Source organism: Sturnira hondurensis, unplaced genomic scaffold (genome assembly GCF_014824575.4).
Source record: "Sturnira hondurensis isolate 20B ecotype Veracruz unplaced genomic scaffold, ASM1482457v3 Scaffold0002840, whole genome shotgun sequence".
Taxonomy (NCBI): Eukaryota; Metazoa; Chordata; class Mammalia; order Chiroptera; family Phyllostomidae; genus Sturnira; species Sturnira hondurensis.
Window position 1 is genome coordinate 33,479,558 of NW_028075471.1, and position 22,712 is coordinate 33,502,269.

The 22,712-nt window shown below is 46.7% G+C and overlaps 1 protein-coding gene across 1 annotated transcript in view; it reads right to left on the minus strand.

Annotated features, from left to right (window-relative positions):
- Positions 1-20,285, minus strand: part of SNX10 (sorting nexin 10) — a 55,405-nt gene extending 35,120 nt beyond the window's left edge. Inside the window, exon 1 of the mRNA XM_037041261.1 lies at positions 20,025-20,285. The gene's annotated coding sequence lies outside the window, so the exon portion shown is untranslated. The remainder of the gene's footprint in view (positions 1-20,024) is intronic.
- Between the last annotated feature and the right edge of the window lie 2,427 nt (positions 20,286-22,712).

The following is a 22,712-nucleotide window of genomic DNA, read 5'->3' on the forward strand; positions in this document are numbered from 1 at the left end:
TTTAAAGTACTACCTGAAACCCTGAAGGTGACCTGTTCCATTCATGGCCCTAGGGTCCCTCGTCCTGCAAACCACAATGTCTGCCAAGCTGAAGGCCCTGCAGGCACCATCCATCCCCTGGGGCTCTCCCACCCCTGTCTGGCCCTAACTGAGCCTTCCTCTGACATCTCCTTTTCTAATGCTTCCTTCCACTGTGCCTCAGGAACGCTCAGCCTAGAGCCAGCAAATGCCCCACATGCGGATCCATCTTAACAGGGCCCTGGCTTCTCCACCCTGCCCTTCCCTGTAACTCTCCCAGGTCAAAGCTGCTGATTTTATCTGCACTCCCATGTCTCAGGACCAGGAGAAAACCAGGAAAACTAACAAGACAAAAAAAAAGAATAACTTTTTTAAAAAAGAAAATTACATTTGCCACCTGTCCACAATTCCGGTTCTCAAAGGCTCAGGAGTTGATCGTCAGTCTGACAGCAGATTCGATGGCACAATACTTCTATTTTTGCACCACAAGCAAGCAGTGAGCTCGGAGAGGAGAGAGAAGGTGGAAAAGAGCAGCAGGAGGGGCTTTGTTACATGAATACTCAGGAGCAATACAAACAGGCACACTGGATTGGCTGAGCCCTAAATTATGTAAGGCCTAAACTATTTAACCCTGTTTAACATGCAGTCTTTACAGGTATATCATTCCTTTGACTATTCTTTTCAGAGAGAATGAACATAGCAGGTCCTCCCTGGCTGCCAAAACAATCACGAAAAGCCCAGTGAGGCAGCCTCTTAACCACGAGACATGCCCTGGGTGAGTGAAACAACAGCCTTGGGAAGGGAAGAATTTGGTTTACAGGCTCTACCAGATCAAGTATCTACCTGATGAATAAATTCTAGAGGTCTGCCGAACAGCACTGGACCTGAAGTTCACACTGCACTGCATGCTTTAAAAGTGGTCAAGAAGACAGGTCTCATGCTAATTGTTCTTACTACAATAAAATAATATTTTAGATGTCAGGTACTGTTCCAAGTTAGCTCCACAGAGAGGACTGAGAAACTCGAGGATCCCTAAAATGCTGCAAACCTAGACACCCCTGCACGCCTCTCCTACACACACACAGCCCCTTCCTCCTTTTGCCACTTAACTTCCACATTCCAGTTCCTATGTGTGCTTCCTGTATCTTTTTTTAATTAAATGTATTGCAGTGACATTGGTTAATGACATTATATGAGTTGCAAGTGTGCAGTTCTATAACACATCATCTGTATATTGCATTGTGTGCTCACCACCCAAAGTCTAGTCTCCTTCCACCTCCACTTATTTGACCCCCTTTATCCTCTTCATCCTCCCCTCACATACATCTTTTTTAATGTAAATACTTGGTCCTTTCCTGAGAGATGCAGCATGGAATATAAAGGACAAAAATAAAGCCCTGTTCCCAACGCACCTACCACCTGAGGGTGGGGCTTAGCCAAGGGTCTGTTTCCTCAGCTATCACATGGCAAAGGGATAGGAAGGGACATTAAGCTGCCATCAAGATCTCAGGGCCCCTGCACGAGTCTAATGTGAAAATGTCAAGAATTACATGTGGCCGACACTTTAAATGAAGTAAATCCATATGCACGACCACTGGCATTTTGAGTTTCCTCGGATGTCACATTAAGCAACTCAAACCGCTCCACCACAATGGTCCTACATGTCCAGCTACTCCTCCCAACAATGATACTGAAAGCGACAGAGACCAAAGCTTCCATCATTTGCTGCAGAAGCCAAGTTCCTCTCCCTGTTCCGGAGCACAGCCCTGGGAAGCAGCCCCATGTCCAGGGAGCACTCGGGCACTGCCAAGCTCACCTGTCTGGATAGTAACTTCCCCTGATCTCAGTCCAAGAAGGCACTGACAGAAAAGACTGGGCACACATGCAAGTGCCACCCAGAAGATGCCAGGCATGTGTGAGCTCTGGAAGAGGAAAGAGGACCTCCGCGACAAGAGGAAGGGGAAAAAGAAAAATGAAAGTGATCTCAGATGTTTCCCCACTCACCACCCAGAACCAAGGGGACTCCAGGCCCAGGCTGCTGGTCACAGGGTGGCTTCTGTCCCGGTGAACCAAAGGCCACCACTTAAAATCACAACTTGGCCCTATCACAGGCATGGCCTTGTCCCCATGAGCTGTCATCACATAGGCTTTTATTTCCTGTTTGGTATCTGTCTCCACAAGAGCAGGACAGGCACAGTGTGCTTTATCACTAATTTTGATTGGTTACTTGACACAGTACCTGTCTCTATGTAGATACTCAATGAATTATAATGGATGGATGGGTGAATGAATGAAAGATACCCTATTCAAACACTCTCCGAGGTGGGCAAAGGATTATGGTCTCCGTTTTCCAGATAAGAAGAGACAGTGATGTGATGACCTGCCCGGACACAAACAGGCCAGGGCATTTCCTCACCGGACAATAATAAATCCACTTGTTATCACCTTCCTGTCCCTTTGTACAATCTCACTTAATACACAGTGCAGCATTAGAGAGCCCTGGCAGACCGACACTCTATCATCTACATTTTTAGGGGGTAAAAGCAAAACTAAGAGGAGGGGCAGGAAAATGTAAAAAGCCAGGAGCATAATGCTATTAAAGGGGGAAGAAGTCCTGGCTGAGGGTCCCCAATTTCAGGGACAAATCCTGAGAGGGCCTGGGCATCCCAAAGTCAGCAAGATGGGGAAGAGGGATTTCCAAAAGGCAGAGGAAAACACATGGGGAAGAGGCCGTTGGTTGGGCAATCCAGATCCCCATTTCTGCTTCAAGTGCTCTTATATAACTCAGGATCATTGTCTCCAAGAACCCTGAAGATGCTGGCGGCTCCTTCACTCAGGAACTAGCTCTACAGGCTGAGAGGCTACAAACCACAAATGGCCAGGCCAGGAGGGAGCCTGCTTCCAAAAGACCACAGGGCTAAGCCAGCCTCAGCCCCGGGCCTGGCCATCAGCCTGTGGGGACCTACCAGGCCACACAGTTGAGGTTTCTGCTCTTCGTTCTACAGGGACACAGAAGAGGCAGAAAACTGGCTTTGAAGAAGCAGGTAGTTATGAGTGTCCACACAGGAGAGCCCACTATAGGTACCAGAGTTCTTTCTCTAGGGACACTGAGCCCTGGTGACCCAGTACTGAGAAGGTACTAGGAGGTGGCCCCTAAATCCACCCTCAGGGCCTCATGGGGAACAGAGGGAGCATGGGGAGTGATCACTTGGGTTAGAGGTGAGCCGTTCAGGGTGAGGAGACAGAGCAGACAAGGTGAGTGGGAAGAAGGTTCTGGAGTTGGGCACAGAAACTAAAGCTGCCTCCTCAGTTAGGGAAACCTGATCTGTGCCCACACTATCCTCGCTGTCACCCCACCGGCTGAATCTGCTAGGGCACTAAAAGGACACACTCCAGTCCAGCTTCCAAGGCCACCTTGTCTGTCTCCAAGCTCCTACACAGCATTACTTTCTGTTCCGGCGTTCCCTCCCCTAGAGGGACTGACAGCTCTCCTCCTTCTGTCCCCGGCAGTGGCTCTGCTGTCCCCAGACGCTCCACCTCTCTCTGCCTACCTCTGCCTTACCCATTCGTTAGGGCAAAATATCCACAGCAAACGCTTCCACAGCCCTTAGTATGGCCACGTGCTACTCCCAGTACCTTACACACAGCAACATTTTTACTCTGCACACGTGCCGCTGAGGGGGCATTATTAGTATCCCCACATTACAGATGGCAGAACCAAGGCACTCAGAGATTAAGTGACTTTCTCAAGGCCCCATAGGTAGTAAAAGGCTGCACCAAGATTCAAGCCCACAGTCAGCTCCAGAGTCCTTCTCACCGCACAACCCGGACAGCCACCTCCACCCCAAGCCTGCCCTGACCCCCGCGTGGACAGCTCCTTGCGGATGTGCAGGCCATTTCCCACATCCGTGTGGTGTGAGGACTGGCTAGGGTCTTGTCGTCCTTCCCCTCCTAGATTCAAAGGCCCCTGAGAACAAGGTGTTGATGTTATTTCCACATCATCTTTGTGTTCATCTCCTATGGCTGCTGTAACAAATTGCCATCAATTTAGTGGCTTAAAACAACACAAATGTAGCATCTGACAGTTCTGTTGGTCAGAAATCCAACACAGATCTCTCCAGGCTACGACCAGGGCACCCACAGGGCCGGGTCCCTTCTGCAGGCCCTAAGGGGAGAAACGCCTCCTGGCCTCTTCCATCTCCTGAGGCTGCCTGCATTCCTTCCCTCAAGGAGTGTGCCAATCTCTTTCTGCATCTTCAAAGCCAGCAACCTATCTTCTCTCTGACCCTTCTTCTGTGGTCACATCTGCCTCTGACCACAGCCAGAAACGTTCTCTGCTTTTAACGACCCGTGTGATTAGATTAGGGCGAAAGTTAGAATAATCTCTCCCAGGATAATCTCTCCATCTCAAGGCCCTCCACTGAACCACATCTGCAAAGTCCCTTTTGCCAATGCAACCAAATACATCCACAGGTTCAGGCATCAGCATGTGGACAACTTTGGGGGCCATTATTCCACCTGCCACAAGCTTTGTACATAAACCTTGGACACAGTGGTCCCCTGACAAGTATGGAACTGAATCCCCATCATAGTTCCGCCACACAAGCCCCTGAATACTTGATTGTGTGGTCCCTCCACTAGCCTCTGATCATCATGCACATTAGTCTTATGTCTCCAAACTGACCAAGGGCTTGAAGGAGACTGTCTCCCCTGTTAATAGTCCCACATTGTGATGGTGATACTGTAGGGTGGACACATAAAGATGTCTAGCCCTAACTGGTGTGACTCAGTGGGTTGAGTACTGGACCAAGAACTGAAAGTTCGCCGGTTCGATTCCCAGTCAGGGCACACGCCTGGGTTGCAGGCCAGGTCCATGGCTGGGGGGTGTGAGAGGCAATCAATGGAGGCTTCAATGGAACAGCAATGTTTTTCTCCCTCTCCTTCTCCCTCCCTTCCCCTCTCTCTAAAATTTTTTTTAAAAAATCATTTAAAAAGATGTCTGATAATTTAGGGATCAAACAAAATTCACTTTGTATTTTATTTTTATTAATTTTTAAATTTTAACTATTTCAAAATAAAATAATACAAAAGGGTATAAAATAAAAACTCCCTCTTTCCCCTGCCTCCTAGTCATTTTTATCCTTCTGGAGATATTCCAATGACATGCAAGCATAAGACACGTTTATTATCTGCCCCCTCCTTTTCTGTAAACAGGAGCATCACACCCAGTCCTTTCTATGCCTCCTTCTTACCACCGGAGCCTACTCCCCAGCTACCCGCAGGGTTCTCGCTCTCTTGTTGTGGGTATGTACTCTTCCACCGCGCAGAGAGACCAGAATTCCACCAGCCCCCACTGACAGACACTCCTTGGCTATCATAAACAGTGCTCAGTGGGGCCTGTGAATTTGTCTGAAGACAAACTTCTCTAAGTGGTATTTCTGAGTCAAGCAAGACCATGTGAAGTATTAGCTCTGACAGATACTGGCCCGGTGCCCTCTGCAGAGAACTAATACCCATCCACCAAGCAGGCGTGGGTGCGCTCTGTTTGCCCACATCCTTCCTCACGTGGATGCTGTTCCAAAGGCCTTCCCTTTGCCAATCCCAGATAGGTGCTACGTGGCATATTTCAGTGTGATTTAATGGATATTTTAAAAATGGGGGCGGCCAAGCATTTTTCATGTGTTTCATGAATTTATTTTATGTGGGTAGTTTGTTCACATCTTTTGACCATTTTCCTATAGAGTTATATTCTTTCCCTTATTGGTTTGTAGTTCTTTGTGTATTAGGGAAATAAATCCTTAATATATAACGTGAAGTGCAAATATGTTTTTCCAGTTTGTAAGCTTTCTTTTGTTTTGCTTTCAGGGTTTTTGCTATGACAATTATTTTTAGGTAATGAATTTTATCAATCTTTTCCTTACGGCTTCTAGGTTTTGCGCCATATTTAGAGCACCCCTTCCTACGGCAGTTATAAAAATATTTTCCTTTGGACTATTCTAGAGGTCAAGCATCTATGAACAGTGAACAGTTCTCTTCTATAGCCATGAATTACATCCTGGCCATGATATACACACCAGCCATAATGCATACAAATGAAATTTAATTCTTTAAGTAAACTTTCACCTCCTGACACTTGGCAGTTTATAAAGCACTGTCTCACAACAGTGCATGAGGCAGATTGTGCAGGACTTTCTCGCCTTACTTTACAGAAAAGGACACCAATACCCAGAGGGGTTAAGTGGCCACCCAAAGCCACACAGTGTGGTCCAAACTCACTCCGAGGACTCCCAGCTGCCGGAAGTTGTTCTCTCCTCTCCCCGTGCTGCCTCCCTTAACAAAGGGATGCCACACACGCATTAAAATGTTAAAGGACACCTCCAAAGTCATTTCTAAATAACTTCAAAAGAATATGAATCATAACTCTTATTCAAGAAAAACAGTATTTACTAAAGTAGGTCACACAGCGGGCCCGTTGCGCAGTGACTCATCCTCAACGCCACGCCAGGGTTCTCGCCACTGGACAGCACTCCATGTTCCTGCGGCGCGCCCGTTTCACCCGGCAAAATGGGATTGAAAAGAGATGTACAAAGCACAGCACCGGGAAGACAGTCAACAATGGTGTAATAACCGCATGCGGTGCCAGGCGGGCACTTGGCATACTGGGGGGATGACTTCGTAGAGTGGATGATTGTCTGACCACCCTGCTGAGTACCTGAAGCGAATATAAATGATATTGGAGGTGAACTGTCATTGGAAAACGAAATAAGTAGAGATGTAATGTTCCCAGATCTCAAGGCTTCTGAGTAGATGGCGCCTGAGCAGCAGTGCTCCTCACTGTGGGGAGGGGAGGGCGCCGTACATCCACATCAGGAGGGCTGCTTTCAAACTGCCACACGCTCTGGCCGGCCCCGCCCCCAGCAGTCCTGCTGTAGGAGCACATCGCATGCCCCCCCGAGGGTGCTGATGCTAGAAAACTTTTTGAAAGCCGTTGTTCCGGGGCCTGTGTTCACACACTCCTTCACCCCAACTCTCCTGCACACTCACAGCGTCCAGCCGCCCTGACCAGGTTAGCGCTGAAATTCCCACCTCGGGCCTTTTGTGCCTCTTGTTCCCTCTGACCTCTCTCCCACCTTCTCGACTCAACCCCCCAAGGTGGCTCCTTCCCATCCTGCAGGTCTTGGCTTATACTTTTTGTGTTTTAATCCTTACCTGAGGACATGTTTATATGTTTATTGATTTGAGAGAGAGAGAGAGACGCAGAGAAACATTGATGTGAGAGAGAAACATCGATCAGGTGCCTTCAGTGCACGCCCCAGCTGGGGACTGAAACAGCCACCTAGGTATGTGCCCTGACTGAGAATCGAACCCATGACCTTTGGTGTACGGGGCGACGTTCCAACCAACTAAGCCATCCGGCCAAGGCCAGATGCCACCTCCTTAGAGAGACCTTCGCTGACCACCCACTAAAGCAAACTCTCCCAATAAAGCTCTATCTACCCTCTTATTTTCTCTTTAGAATTGATCACAGTTTGTATTATTTTATTTGCTAATCTGTTTTCTTGTTTATTGTCAGTCCTCTCGAAGTCCCATGAGAGCAGGGGCCTTGTCCAAATCATTCATACTTTATAACCGTAGCAGTTTGCAGAGTGCCTGTCACATAGTAGGTGCTCGATACATACCGGGTTGATTAAATTTGATTGAATTTGTCCCAGTTAATTTTCTCCACTTCTGCATCACCGTCAAGTACCTAAGCAGCCCGGCCACGTGGGCTGGGAGGATGGGCACACAACCAACGCCTGCCTCCCTGTCGGCCCACCTCCTCCCACTCACGGTTAACCACCTGCCTGTGAAAGAAGAAATCGTGTGTGTAGCCAGTAAAAACCCAGAATGGAATGTCCGAGGCTACATGTCTTTCTCTACTGTTTTGTATCTTTCCTCAGGACCTAACTCCACTGCACTGTAGAGGATGAGATTGGTGGATAGTGTTAAACTCATGCCTTTAATAATCGAAAATAGCAATCAAACTAAAAATAACTGATTGTTAACTACCTGTGAGACACCGTGAGAAGCCTGTAATATCAATTAGCTCATCTAATCCTCAAGAGGACCCCCCAAGCCAAGTGCTATTACCCCAATTATAAAATACAGAAACAGTGCCCAAGGTCATGTAGCTGGTATGTGGACCATAATCTGAGCCCAGGTGGCTCAACTTGGGAAAGCCCTCGCTCTTAACAACCACACATCTAACTCAGCATCCAAGCTACCTCCTTTGAAATGTGTGCTTACAAGATAGCAACTAGTGGAGAATACCAGCCAATGAACTGAGTTATTAATGTCTTCAGGATGTGACGTGGGGGCAGAGTTCCACCTCTGTATGAACTTGGGAACCAAGAGTCAAAGATCAAAGGAACCAAAGTCAAAGGAAATGACTTTCTCGTGCTTGGAAAGCAGGCGATACTGGGAGAAGTGTAGTGCACTCACTCATGTGACCTCTTTACGGTCTTTAGCTATAAAAGGTAACTAATGAATATCCGGACAACAATGACAAGTCAGTTCAGTGAGTAATCACTGAGAGCCTACTGTCTGATCCATCATTTGCGGAGGGGTATTTTTTTAACGTAACACTCTCTGAGTTCTAAGACCTAAAGATGTCCAGACAAAGATGTCCAGAAACAGTCACTTGTAATGCAAAGCTGACTGGATGTGTCAACGAAAACAACATTGCTAACAGGGCTGCAGGAAGGACAGCAAGGGAAGGGCTTCCTGAAGGGTAGGGGCCTTGATGAGGCCTCGAAGTGCGTGTTAGGGCAAGCAAAGAAAACAGAACCAGCCTGGGGTGACTAAAGGCATTACCACTTTTAGGAGATTGAGGGGTCCCCAGGAGTTGAGGGCCTGTGTTGGCAGAGTATTACAAGGAGGTAAAGGGCTCTGGTGGGCACCATAGGATGGGGAAGTCCCTGAACAGTGAGAGGAGGAACACAAGCTTCTGTCCTCTTGTAAGGCAGGGCTCCAGTAACTGGAAGGCAATGTCTCCTCGGGTGGAATCACAGGGTGGAGGATGACGTGACAGAAATCACAGGTGACGGGCTCCATCAGGGGGCTGCTGGAATGCACCAGCAGCAGAAGAGATCACAGACTCAAGGAGGGAGGGGGATGGAAAAGCACACTGGAAAATGACGAGAAACAGAGCACAGCGGACTTGGGGATAGCGAAACTATCCTGACTGATATAACAGTGGGCTCATGTCATACACTTGTCAAGACGTAGAATGTACAACCCAATGAGTGAACTGTGACGGAAAGTGTGGGCTTTGGATGATAATGATGCGTCGATATAAGTTCAGCAAGTGTAATAGCATACATGCCACTCTGATGCTGAGGATGGGGGAGGGGAGGCAGGTGGTATATAAGGTCTCCCCTCTGGGGCAGGGGGGGTAGAAGAGGGCATAAGGGGGCTGAATGGTGATGGAAGGAGACTTGACTTGGGTGAACACACAACACAATATACAGATGATGCGTTATAGAACTGTACACCCGAAACCTACATAATTTTATTAACCAACGTCACCCCAATAAAGGTAATGTAAAACTTTAAAAAGTGTATCCAGGCACTTTTCTATATACAAAAACATTTTCTTTAAAAAAAAGATCTTCCCTGCCTATACTTTCCCTCAGTTTTGCTGTGAACCTAAAACTGCTCTAAAAAACAATAAATACAGCCCTGGCTGGTGTGGCTCAGAAGACTGAGTGCCAGCCTACAAACCAAAAGGTTGCCTGTTCGATTCCAAGTCAGGGCACAGGCCTGGGTTATAGGCCAGGTCCCCAGTTAGGGACATATAAGAGGCAACCAATTGATGTTTTTCCTGCACATCGATGTTCTTTCCCTCTTTTTCTCCCTCCCTTCCCCTCTGCCTAAGAATAAACCAATGAAATCTTTTTTAAAAAAGAAAATTTGTTGCTATCCTATGAAAAAATTTTACAAATCAAATATCTATATAGAAAGACATGGACACAGAACACAGGGGTGAAAAGGGAGTCAGGATGACTCACTGGCAGGTGGCTGGCAGAAGACTGGAGTCACTACGGAAGGAGGAAGTTGGAAAGGGCCTGTTTTTAGCTGTAGGAGGGAAAGAATGTGAGTTCCACTGGGAACAAGCTGGGATGGTGTCCGACATCCACCCGGACCCGGACCTGGTCTGCAGGCACCTGGAGAACAGTGTGAGGCTGAGGTGAGAAAAGGGCACAGGTATGCAAATCAGAGGCCAGAGTCAGCATTAAATGTTCCTCTTTGAAACTGAGTGATAAAAGCTCTTTCAAAAAAAGAACAGCCTTGCAACACACTGGAAAGAACAGTCTCCCACGAAGCTCGCAGCCTCGGTCGTGCAAGAGCTGCTGCTGGGGAGGCAATTTCAGTTACTGGTGAGAACAGCCAACACCAGGAATGGTGACTCACTGGTCAAGTCAAATCTGCCCGCAGTGACTTCAGTCCAGATATGGAGAACTGGCAAGTAATCTGAGGGGCAAGCAAGAAGAGAGATTTCTGTTTTGAATAAGATTTTCAGTTTTTAGAATGAGCAGGAGGAACACAGCGAATGAGAAAGGCAGTACAGGTTTTCCCTCCCAAACAGCCTAAATGTGAATTTTTATTCTGCCCTTCAGAATAAAAATTACTTAAGGGAAGTTACTTAACTGTGCTGTGCCTCAGTTTCCCCATCGGTAAAAAGGGAATAACTGTCTACTCCATGGATCTGGTGAAGCGATCAAATGAGCGAAATGAAACAGAGGCGTGTGCCTGGAGCTCACTGTCACCTATTGTCACCATCTCTTATCTGTTCTAGACTTTTCCAAGAGCCCTGCAGGGAAAACTGCTGAAGTGTCTTCCTCAGGATCACAGAGCATTTACTCCTTTTTGAACATTTTTTTTCTCTTCAAGTATCTGTTTTGTCAGATAGGACTGTAATATTTGCAGGAGCAGAATGTTTTAAATCTTGGTGCTCTAAAACTCAGCCCACACGTGGGAAGCACACACCTTGGCCTTTCCCCTGCAGTAAATCATTTACCCAAGGATGTCCACTGCCTGGCCTTGACCCGAAAAGGCTAAGGTAAGACATTAGGAAAGTCCTTTTAAAAGTAGGTAAATGCCAACATTATTATTCCTTAAACTACTTGCCTGAAGTACTGACTGTAATCCAAGGGCATTTGACATATGTTACTTACAAACTTAATTTGGCAAAATTCTCCAAACAGAGGTCACGGTTTCTCAATGCTTCCCAACCATCAGGAAAATGAGCTGATAGAAAAAGCCAGCATCCAGTCTAGATGTCCTTGTAAATCATTAAACGGATTTCCCGCATTTCCACGTGCATTTGAGCAGAAGGAGCCCAGATCTCGGGCCTGAGCATCCGTAGACAGCTGATGAAAAGGCTCCAGTCTCCTGCTCTGAGACACCAGAACCCAGCCCTACAGTGACACCACCCCCCAACCCAGGCAGGGACCGGGGGTGCTGCAGGAACATCCACCTTCTCCAAGCCCTTCCGAACACCACTCTACAGTAACAAGAGCTGCTATGTCAGTAAGAAAGAAGAAGGTAATCATCACATAATAACAAACTCTTTTGCATGTGTTTGTATTTATAATAATTTCTAAGGAGCGTAAGTTCCTTACATACAAAGCCCCTTGTTCTGCTCTGCACTTTGAACCCTTTTGGGTCGGTAAGTTTGAGAGAGGAACTGGTAATAGCCATAGCCCTGGAGGGAAGACTGGAGCTCATGGGGAAGTGAGGTGGGGGGTGGGGGAGATTGAGAGGCAGAGAGAGGGACCCAGAAGACCCATTAGACAGTAGAAGGTAAAGAGCCCCACAAGATGACATCTCCACTAACTTAGGAAAGTCTGCTGAACCAGCAAAGCATGCAGCAGGGTAGATTTCTCCATCAGTATGTCAGGGCTGACACCAAGATGAAACAGAAACAGCCTGTGAGCTTTAAAAGATTACTCTGGCTGCCTTCGGGTAATTGGATTGGAGGGGAGGGAGCAAGATGGAGTGAGAGAGACGGATCAGAAGCTAATGTGAAAGTACCTGACAGCAGCTTGAGCTACAGGCGGGAGGGGGTGGATAGAGAGAACAGGGCAATCAACCAAGACCTTGAGATGGCTCAGGTGTGGGGTGAAGATGAGAAATAGTGCCTATGTTTCTGGCCTGGACAAATGAGTGGATGGCAGTAAGAATTTATTCTGATGGGGAAGGTCGAAGGAGAATGTGTTGGGAGTGGGGAGCAGAGGAGGAACCACCAAGAAGCCAAATTTCAAGTTTCTGAGCCAGCATCTGCACGGACAACCTCAGTGGTCCTGTACCTCATTTTGCATTCACAGTGCTGTGTTCTTTTCTCTAAGGGACCTCAAATTGTCAAAGTACTACCCCACAAAACCAGATAGGAGATGATCAACAGTGTTGGGCCCATAAATTTAAGATATCTGTGACACACTCAAGGAGCCACGGCCAAATTCAATGTGAAACGTGTAAACCTGGGGCTCCTGAAAGAGCTGGACATCTGCAGCAAGAAATTAGTGTTTAAAGTCAGAGAAACAAATAACACCAGCAAGTCCAGTGTTGGTTACTGCATCTGGATCACCTGGGAATTAAGACACAGCCCCCCAGGTCTCATCCTAGACCTATCGGAGTATCTAGGAAGTGAGGTCCAGCAGTCTGCTTTAACAAGATGCCCCAATAGTTCTTATGCACAAAAATGTTTGAAAACTACAGATCTAGTTAGACAGTGTAGAGAAATGGAAGAGGACTCAGGGCATGCCATGAGTCCACCCAGCAGCCCCGAGCTGCTGATTGGAGTGGATGGAGGAGAGGAGGGAAAGAGGCTAGGGAAGGGACAGAGTGAAGTGGCCGAAGAAGCGGAGGAAAGCTGAGGAGTCGGTGTTAGAGAGGAGGGGAGCCCTGACAGACTGGATCAGAGCAGTTGGATGAGCACCCCCAGGGCTAGGCCAGCCATGTAGAGCCAAATGCAGGTCCAAGATGTCAGTTTGGGAAGACCCTGAAATCACTCTCTGCCACAAACACACCAAGCATACACCTACAATACACCAAGCAATTCCTTCCGGGGCAAGGGGGGGTGGGTGTCAGGGAGATGGGGGGCAGGTGCCAGGGGACCTGAGAAATCCCAACGAGGCACAGAGAAGGGGGTTAGAGACCTTGCTGCCCCTGGGAGAGGAGGGAAAGGGCAACTTCTGGCTCTGCAGTCCACGCTGCTGCCTCTGAGTTGGCTGTGGTATCCTTACAGTAGGCACCCGCTGTCAGTGCTAACTTCAGAGGGGTCTCTCTTTCTCATAACCAGCAATAGCCAAAGCATAAAGGGATAAATTAGCAAGAACACTGTAAATCTTCGGAGGAGGGGGGAAAACAAAAGCAATAACGCTTCTCAAAGTCCTTAGGAACCTGCCACCACAATGCATTCAAACTCCCAGTAGCTGATTTTAGCTAAGGAGAATCCAAATCACAATGTTACTTCCATCCCCCTTCCTTTAGGGTTCTAACTCTCTCTCTCTCCATCTCTCTCATTTCTGAGACTATCAGAAACAGATTCTGCCCAGAGGTGGCAATACTGGGCTTGAGGGGGTCAGGGCTCCAGGCCCAGCCCTGTGGGTGTGCAGCAAAAGTGGTCACGGGAACCAGGGAGCAGGGAGCCCCAGCAGACGTCCTCTGGATGTGCTGGTGAAAACAAGGGTAAGGGCATGCACCACAGCAAGATGAGCGAGCCCTCCCACGAGGGCCCCACTGTACTGCGTGGACAGACGAACAGGAGTTGTGCCCGGCTGTGAAACGGAGGCTGGCTGCAGAGGCACCGTGAGAGAGGGAGGCCATCTGAATGCAAAGGATGATGCTAACGTGGGGTTCCCTTGGGGGCTGTTGAAGAAGCAGCTCACACTGCCACTGCAGGAGGCGGCCCGGGCAGGACCTGTCTCCTGCATGCAAAGGAGGTGGCTCTCCAGGCCATGTCCCACTGATGACAGCTGGTCAGAGTTCCAGGCCCACGAGGCCTGAGTTGTGACTTTACACATTCTCTCCGATGCCCAGGGAACTTTGGGCCAAAAGCTGCAGGGACCTTAGTGGAACCAGGGAAGCAGAAAGAGGCACAAAGAAGGAAAAGGCGCACCTCAGATGGGGGAAATGGGTGAGGGGGTTGGGAAACAGAAAATAACTTTGTGCCACTGATCTCAGAGCTAAAATGCTCTGAAGTTTTCCACCTACCACATGGTTTTTTGTAAATAACCAGGAAAAAAGCTCTGGTTGCCTGTGATGTAAGTGAACAAATTTATGATAACCCAACCCCAAATTTACAGCCATTTATAATCTTCATGGCATAGGTTTGGGGCTCAGAAATGGGGCCCTCAGAATCCCATAGTTAGTAAGGTACTTAATATTGCTTAAAATTTTTCCCTGTAATCATTTCATCAGAGAGAATACCATCTTGGCCCTAAAAGCTAACACAGTGGTGAGAATCTTAAAATAGGGCCCTGGGGGGAAAATGCGGGTTCAAGAAGGGCCCTTGGAACTTAGGAGAGAGAAAGGCAAAGGGACAGCCCTGGTGGAAGGAACAGGGGAAAGGGAAAGCGGAAATATGAGCCATATTTTTTGAGTGCGAGAGAATATATGTTTTTTTAACTTGTTTTTTTGTATTGATTCTAGAGAGAGGGGAAGGGAGGGAGAAAGAGGCCGAGAAACACCAGTGTGAGAGAGAAACATCAATCGGTTGCCTTCTGCACAGCACTGGGGGACTGAACCTGGGATCCCAGCACGTGCCCTGACAGGGAATTGACCCGGAAACCTTGGGTTTACGGGATAACACCCAACCAGCTGAGCCACACCGGCCAGGGTTATAGTATATTTTTCTAATGGTACAGGTGGATTATGTAAGATCTTGACTGTCAAAGTCAGAAAGCCCAGGTTAGACATTTACTGGAGGGAGGAGAAATGCTGAGAAAATACCAGTGAATGGGCAGCAGTTTTGCACGATAGCAGTTTTGCACTAGTGTTGCACTACACTGAGAAAACAAAACTAAATTAGGAGAGATGAATGCTAACTTTTTTAAAGCCTTAACAACCACATAATCTAGAGTAAATTGACCTCTGGACTGAGCAACTTTCTTGTTATATCACACTCCTGCCTTCGGGCATGGAGGCTGGGGCAAATCCTTGGAAAAAGTAGCAGGAAAGGCACCTGGGAATGCCCACCTGGAAATCTGGAGGACTGGGTCTTTTACAGGGGAAAGCCCATCCCCATCTGGGCATTTATGTCATTTTAAGTCATTTACGTCATTCTTTACACAGGCATTCTTCAGTATTGCATTTTTTAGTACTACATACCCATTACCCTTTAAAATAAAAGGTTTATTATTTTGGTAGCTTTTCTACAAGTTTAAATTCATTTCAAAATGTAAAAGTTTGAAAAAATAGGCATCTATCATCTTGGCTGGTGTGGCTCAGTGGATTAAGCAGAGGCCTGGGCACCAAAAGGTTGCTGGTTCAATTCCTGGGCAGGGCACAAACCTGGGTTGTGGGCCAGGTCCCCAGTTGGGGGCATGTGAGAGGCAATGAACTGATGTTTCTCTCCCTCTCTTTCTCCCTCCTTTCCCCTCTCCCTAAAAGTAAATGAATTTTTAAAATATTTTTTAAAAATAGGCATCTATTATTTATTTAAAAAAATTAAATCATACTATACTTACTGTTCTGCAAGTTGCTTTCATTAGTTAAATATATAATGAGCATTCTCCCTATCAGCTCATTTATAGCAACTTCCTACTTTATTCAGGCAGGTAAGTATTTCTGAGTGATAAAGTCCTAGAAATGGGAATGATGCGTCAGAAAAAAATGCAAAATTTTTAATGTTCTAAATGCTGCCCAAACACTGTACCAATGTACACTCCCCACAAAATATATGGCAACAACCTATTTTCCCACACCCCACCAACACTGGATGTTATCAACCTAACCAAAAAGTATTTTGTTTGAATTTAAAAATCTCTCACCCAGCACTTTCCAAACACCACAATTCTACCAAGAGGCCTGAATGGCCTCCTTGTGCCTCAATCAATGCATGTTGCCCATCTTCTCCCCAGACAATTTTTAACCTTCCGGCTCATATCTTTCAGAGCTACAGATTCTCACCCTAAGTCATAGTAGAGTGGTTCGGCTAACAAGATGTCATGCCAAAGGATGTTGCATTTCGATGAGCGCTTCTTCTGCGCTGGTCTCTCACACAGTGCGGCGGCCCAGTGAGAGAGCAGGGAGCCTTCCGGCATTTCATAACTGATTCATCTGGCACCACTTATTCCAAAGGGAAATATTGGCGTGTGATGGAAAGAGTCTGAGACCGGAGGACCAAAGACCTGAGTTTTAGTCCCCCCCATTCTACTTCTAACTAGCTGCATAGTTCAGATTAAGTTATTCTGCCTCTGCATTAGGCCTCAGTTGCCTCATTTAAAAACTGAGATAATTAGAATAGAACAGCCATTACTAACCCTTCTTTCTACCATGGGTGACCCCTTAAGAATCGAGAGTAAGCTGTGGCTTCTCTACTCCAGAATAATGCCCCTTTACACATAGGTGAAGAAAACGTACATTTTCAGGGGTTCACAGATTCCCTAAAGCCTATCTCTGTATTTCCAGAGTGAAGATAACTGAGACCTACTGCAAGGCTTTTAAAATCACAGAGAATACAGCAGACATGCACACAGAATCACAGATTCATAAGCAAAGTTGAATCATTTACAGAACTAAAAGCATCTCTTCTGCAGAGACAGGGAGGAGGGACTGGTGACTAGGGAAAAATAAGTGAAAATGCCAAGTAAGAGCTGCCCCTGACTGAGGCTCGGCTAAGCCCCTTGCCGATATTCACGGGGCAATGGCTGAGAGCACCCTCTCCAAGACCAGACTGCCCAGTCTCAATCTCGGCTCCATCATGTACTACTCGTCTGACTTAGGCTCTGTGCCTCAGTTTCCTCACCTGTAAAATAAAGGCAGGAAGGCTAAAAATAGTATTTATCTCAAGTCTTGTTAATATACATAGGGTAGTTGAAACGAGGCCTGGCACACCCAAAGCCCTAGGTAAGTATTAGCTTTTAGAGAAATTTGGAACACATTTACTGGGCAGTTAAAATTGTGAGCTCAAGAGTTTAGGGGAGTCAAACATCATGATGCCTTAGTTTCCCCAGTTTAAACAGAAGCTGCTTCATAAGTTTGTTGTGATGGTAAGTGAGCCTGCCACTTAAAAACTTCACAATGCCTAGCATACTATAAGTGTTCGATACATTTCAGCTATTGTTTGTTATTAACAGTTCTGGGGGACAAGGATCATCATGACCTAAAGTTATTTCTGGATAAAAGACAAACCAGACTTAGGTAAAGTGCCCCGCTGACAGCACCTCAACTAGCAAACGACTGTGCCAATATTTCAACTCTGCTGAGTCTGAAACCAGAAGTTATAACCACTACCATTACAACCGCCCATTTGAACAGGGCTTCGAGAACAAAAAAGGTGATTATTACCTACTGGATGCCTCAGAGAAAGAACGAGGTCGGTGATAACAGTCGGAACTCTAGGGTGTTCTCCAGGGTGGTCAACCATGCATGACTTTGGCCCAACGCCCTTCTTTGCCACTCCTAGAAATGAAAGACTGCAAAGGCTGGACCTTGCCCTTCACAAGTGATTGTTAAACCACAGCACAAATGAGAAAAACAAGCCACTTCCCAAAACAGCTTACCTAACCAAGTGAACCCTTCAAAATGAAAGTACAACTAAGTCTGAAGGATGAAGAGAGCTATCGAATGCTCCAATGTCCTATCCAACTGCTCCTTTAGACTACAACCATCAGTCTTTAATTCATACACTTTCATTTGAAAAAAAATGGTGTTTATTTCTAACTCTATTCTTCGGATATCAAGGTCCAGGACGACTTCCCATAAGTATAACAAGAGGAGTTCATTCCACAGCCCAGCGTGTGTACCAGGGTGTGCCAGCCAAGGAAGACCTGGTTATCTATCACTCCAATAAATTCAATAAAAAGGGAAAGACAGAGAGAGAGGGCCCTGATGAGGAGCAGTGTCCCCTGAACGGGTCCCCACTCTTCCAACACCAGTTTCCTCACCTCAGTGAAGCAATAACCTCAAAAAACGAGAACGAAATAGGAAGGCAGAAGAAAAGGCATGATTTCGTTAAACACAAGTCTGTGCTAACCATGTTACTTCACAGCACCATATATTTACTTCTAGATATACTTTACTTTATATCGATATTCAAAATAGCCCCATGCCTTAAAAAAACAAGCCATAGGAAGAAGCATCCTTGGAAGCAATGGCAGAAGCAGCAGGAGCACCTCACCTCACCTCTATTCCCAGACTAAGGAGCCCCAGTGAAGCGCAGTCAATGGGTGATGAAATCAGTTGTCTCTAGTGGCTTCCACATCACCCCCTCTGGCCCAGTGGAATAAGGGAAGTTTTATACCCCAAGCCTACACCCACCTCACACCCCCAAAAGGTGGGGAGAACCCTGCAGCAGCAGTCGGCAGCCCTCAGGCATCTAGGCCTGTTTCTACCCCTATCTGGCTGCAGGACTCCCCAGCCGGGCCCTTAATTACCCTGTCCCTAAAATGAAAGATTTGAATGAAATCACACAAAAGCCTCCTACCTGCTCTCAATGCCTAATTCCATTACTCTTACTTGTAAATGTGTCTTGCCGAAATAAAAGCCTTTTGTTTTGTTTACAAAGAGAGAATAGGCCCAAAATGGGGTCACTTATACTAATCCCCACATCACCAAACTAAGACAATACCTAATTTACTTATTTACTTTTGTAATCCTCACCCAAGGATATGTTTTTATTGATTTAGAGAGAGAGGTGGGGGAGGAGGGGAAAATTGATGTAAGAAACATCGATCCATTGCCTTCTATAAGTACCCCGACCATATATATATCAAGCCCACAACCTAGATATGTGCCCTGAGCAGGAATCAAACCCAAAACCTTTTGGTGTCAGAGTTAACACTCCAACCAAGTGAGCCACTGGCCAGGGCGACAATACCTAACGTAATTATAGTTTCAGCCTCTACCAGGAGTAGAATCTTAAATCAGTCGATCTGGAATCACCTGGTCAGTACTAGTGAAGAAAACTGCTTGATAGACCCTTACCTTTCCCTAAGGAAGGTGACCTTCCCACAATCCGATTTTTGCTACTATAACGTCCACGTCCGCTCCCTTCTGCCTACAAAAAAGTCTTCCATTTTGTACAGCTCCTGAGAGCTCCTTTCTCTCTGCTATATGGAATGCTGCCTAATTCATGAATCAGTGAATAAAGTCAATAAGATCTTTAAAATGCACTCAGTTGAATTTTTTTTCACATTTGCAAGCAGGCCATGTTGCTCTAAGTTCCGTGACCATTCCCTTCAATTACCCGTGGATAATCTTTACACAAGCATGATGCATCAGAACTGAAAAACAGGCTGTTGCTCTCTGCTGGCACCAAACCTGGTTCTCAGTCAACGTGGATTTCTCTCTCAATCCCACAATTCCACGAAAAAATACCCTGCTACCCGTCCCAGTGTCTAAACCCAAAGCTGCCCTCTCATGAATTTGAAAAACCAAACAAACACCCAAACCCGGCCTGATGTAAGGTGCCACAGCACTTTTTCTGGCATCCCGGATTCCACCTCTGTGCCACCCTCTCTTTCTAGCCGCGAACCTCTGGATCCATGCGTTCCATGCCCTCCCCTGGCAAACGACCATGTCTTCCTCCCCTCCACACCTCAGATGAAGAGGAGACACTTCCCCAGCTCCTAACCCAGAGGACCCAAACCTCTTCCCAGACCTCGATGAGCGGCACCTGGGCGCACCGGGAAGAGCCCCACGCCTCTGGAAAGGCAAGGGCAGGCGACTCCCCGCCCCCCGGCTGTGGTCCCCACCCGGCGGCGCCCGGAGGCCTGGCCGGCACGTTTGCTGCCACTTACGCGCGGCAGCTCCAGGCAGTGAGGCAGGCGAGGGCCCGCGGGCAGCGGAGTTTGCTGACTCAAAGGCGCAGCAGAGGCGGTGGCGAGCGCCCCCAGGAGCGCACCCGAGCGCAGCCCCGCGCTCCCCACGCACGTAGCGGTCCCCCGCCCGCGATAGGTTCTCTCCGCCCGGCCACCGGCTTCCGCGGTCTGGGCTGCGGCCCCCGCACCGCCCAGCTCAGGTGCCGTTCTGGTCACCGGCCGTGCCCCGCCCTCCTGCACGCCCGCGGGAGAAGAGGCAGACCCTGGGCCAGCTGGCCTGCGGCAAGCGGTGCAGCCGCCGGGGGGCGCTGGCGCTCCGGAGCCCTGATTCCGCCTCCGGGGCCCGAAAATCAGACTAGGGAGAAAATACCCCAGCTTGCCCGAATGCCGAGGTTAAGATGTGCGCAAGTGGCATCCTTTGGAATCACCACTGGTCAGCTGCCTTGAGCTTGCTAACCCCGCCCCCTTAATGGAGAGGATTTATGACCCGGGAGAGGGATGGGTAGATTCTATGATAAACAAGAATGATAGAATGTTAAAGGTCGAATCTAGATGGAGAGCATATAGATGTGTCCTATAATAGTCTTTCAACTTTTCTGTTGGTTTAAAATCCCTCATAATAAAACTTTTGGGGAAAATAAAGGAGAACTATCAAGGAGCCTGAATTAGTAAACCATTTCCCAAATGTTGTCTTGGGCTACGACTGACCCATCTGTTTGCACAGAAAATAAATGACTATGTTACTGGGTTGTGTATTTACTATATACACTTTTTATCATTTTTAAAGATTTTATTTATTTTTAGGCAGAGGGGAAGGGAGGAAAAAGAGGAAGAGAAGCATCAATGTGTGGTTGCCTCTCCAACGTCTCCTACTGGGGACCTGTCCAGTAATCCAGGCATGTGCCCTGACTGGGAATCAAACTGGCGCCCTTTTAGTTCGAAGACCGGTCCTCAATCCACTGAGGCTCACCAGCCAGGGCTCTTTATCATTATTTTTAATGCACTCTTTCTACTTATTAAAAAAGTTTGCTGTAAAACCATATACTGTGTTGCCTGCAGCAGCCTCATGCATCTGATTTTCTCTTGTATTTGATTTAACCTGGTGTTGTTTTGCACAGTAACATGCAATACAGGCTTGTAGCCTTGGAGCAATAGTATATACCATACAGCATAGGTGTGTAGCAGATTATACCAACTAGGTATGTCTAAGTACACTAGGATATTTACACAACTATGAAGTCACCAAATGACATGTTTATCAGAATGCATTCCTGTCATTTAGCAACTTATGGCCATAACCACTGAAATTGCTAGTTGGTGACTACATGGCAGAATAAACGTAACCTAATATTTAATTTTTAAAACATGAATTTTCTCCTTAAATATTGCTGTCTGTCAATTATCACTAAGGACCATTCCAGGCCCACCTGGAAAATGGGGACAACAATAAGAGCGCTGGCCTCATACGGCTATTGTGGGGGTTAAGTGAAATCACTCAGGTAAAGCTCTTGGAACTGTGCTGGGTACATAGTAAGTGCTTAATAAATTGTATTTGTTATAATAACTTGAAGAGGATTCTTCATTCTTCTTTATTAAAATAACTTGTTTCCCTCAAAAAAATTTAAACCCCAAAACTCCAAATGATCATATACTGCATTTTAAAAGCATTGATTTCAATGGCAGATTTAATTTTATTACTACAGACTAAAAATAATAAACTGGTTGGTTAAAACTGACCAAAAACCAAAGTTTAGCATTATGAGCATGTCTTGAACATAAGTCTAGGCTCAAGTGATCTAGTTTCTAGGCCTGTGATATAAATTGCAGTATGGCTTCGCACCAACAATCAACCTAAGAGCAAGACCAATGGAGAAGCCATCCTCTTAGATGCAGCAGCAGAGGTTCCTGCTTTGTTTGTATGGTAGCCTCTATTTTATACTCATGGTACTGGTTCTGGAGCTGGGGTGCATTATAGTCAATAGCCATGGGGAGGTAGTAGAGTACAATGGTTAAGGCTCCAGAGCCAAAAGCTCCTTTCCAATCCCAAAGCTTCTGCTCTACTTCATGTCTCCAAGCCTCGGCTTTCCTATATGTGAAATAGTACCTACCCAACAGGGTTGGAGTTAGGAGATAATGTATATAAACGTCTTAGCCCAGTACTGCAGCAGAGTAAGAAGGCTTCGGAAATATTACTTCAACATTATCTCTAATAGACATCTCGTCTTGCCTGAACAAATGCTTGCCTAATATCCAAATCTCATCATGACAACTCTTGCAGAAGAGGATATGCTTATGCTCATTTATACAGTTTTCTATGAGTGGACATGCACAGGCTTAATTTTTTATTTTAGATAACCAGCCTACGTGTATGTGCAAAGGAAACACCTTGGTAAGGGTACTCTGTATCTCCCTGAGCCTTTCAAATATTAATAGAGCACATTCAAAAATACATAAACAAAGTGAGAAACAAACACTAAAGATATGAACAGATAATTCACAAAAGAGGAACTAAGAAGCGCTAATAAACCCTAAAAGGAGACTCTGTGTTTCAATTGTTACCGTAGTCAGTAATTTTTCATTAACCATCTCTCCTGTTGATAACAGGTATTTTCATGCTTTGTTCATGAGCACATAAACTGGAAAAGCAGTTTGGGGGAGCAATGTGGT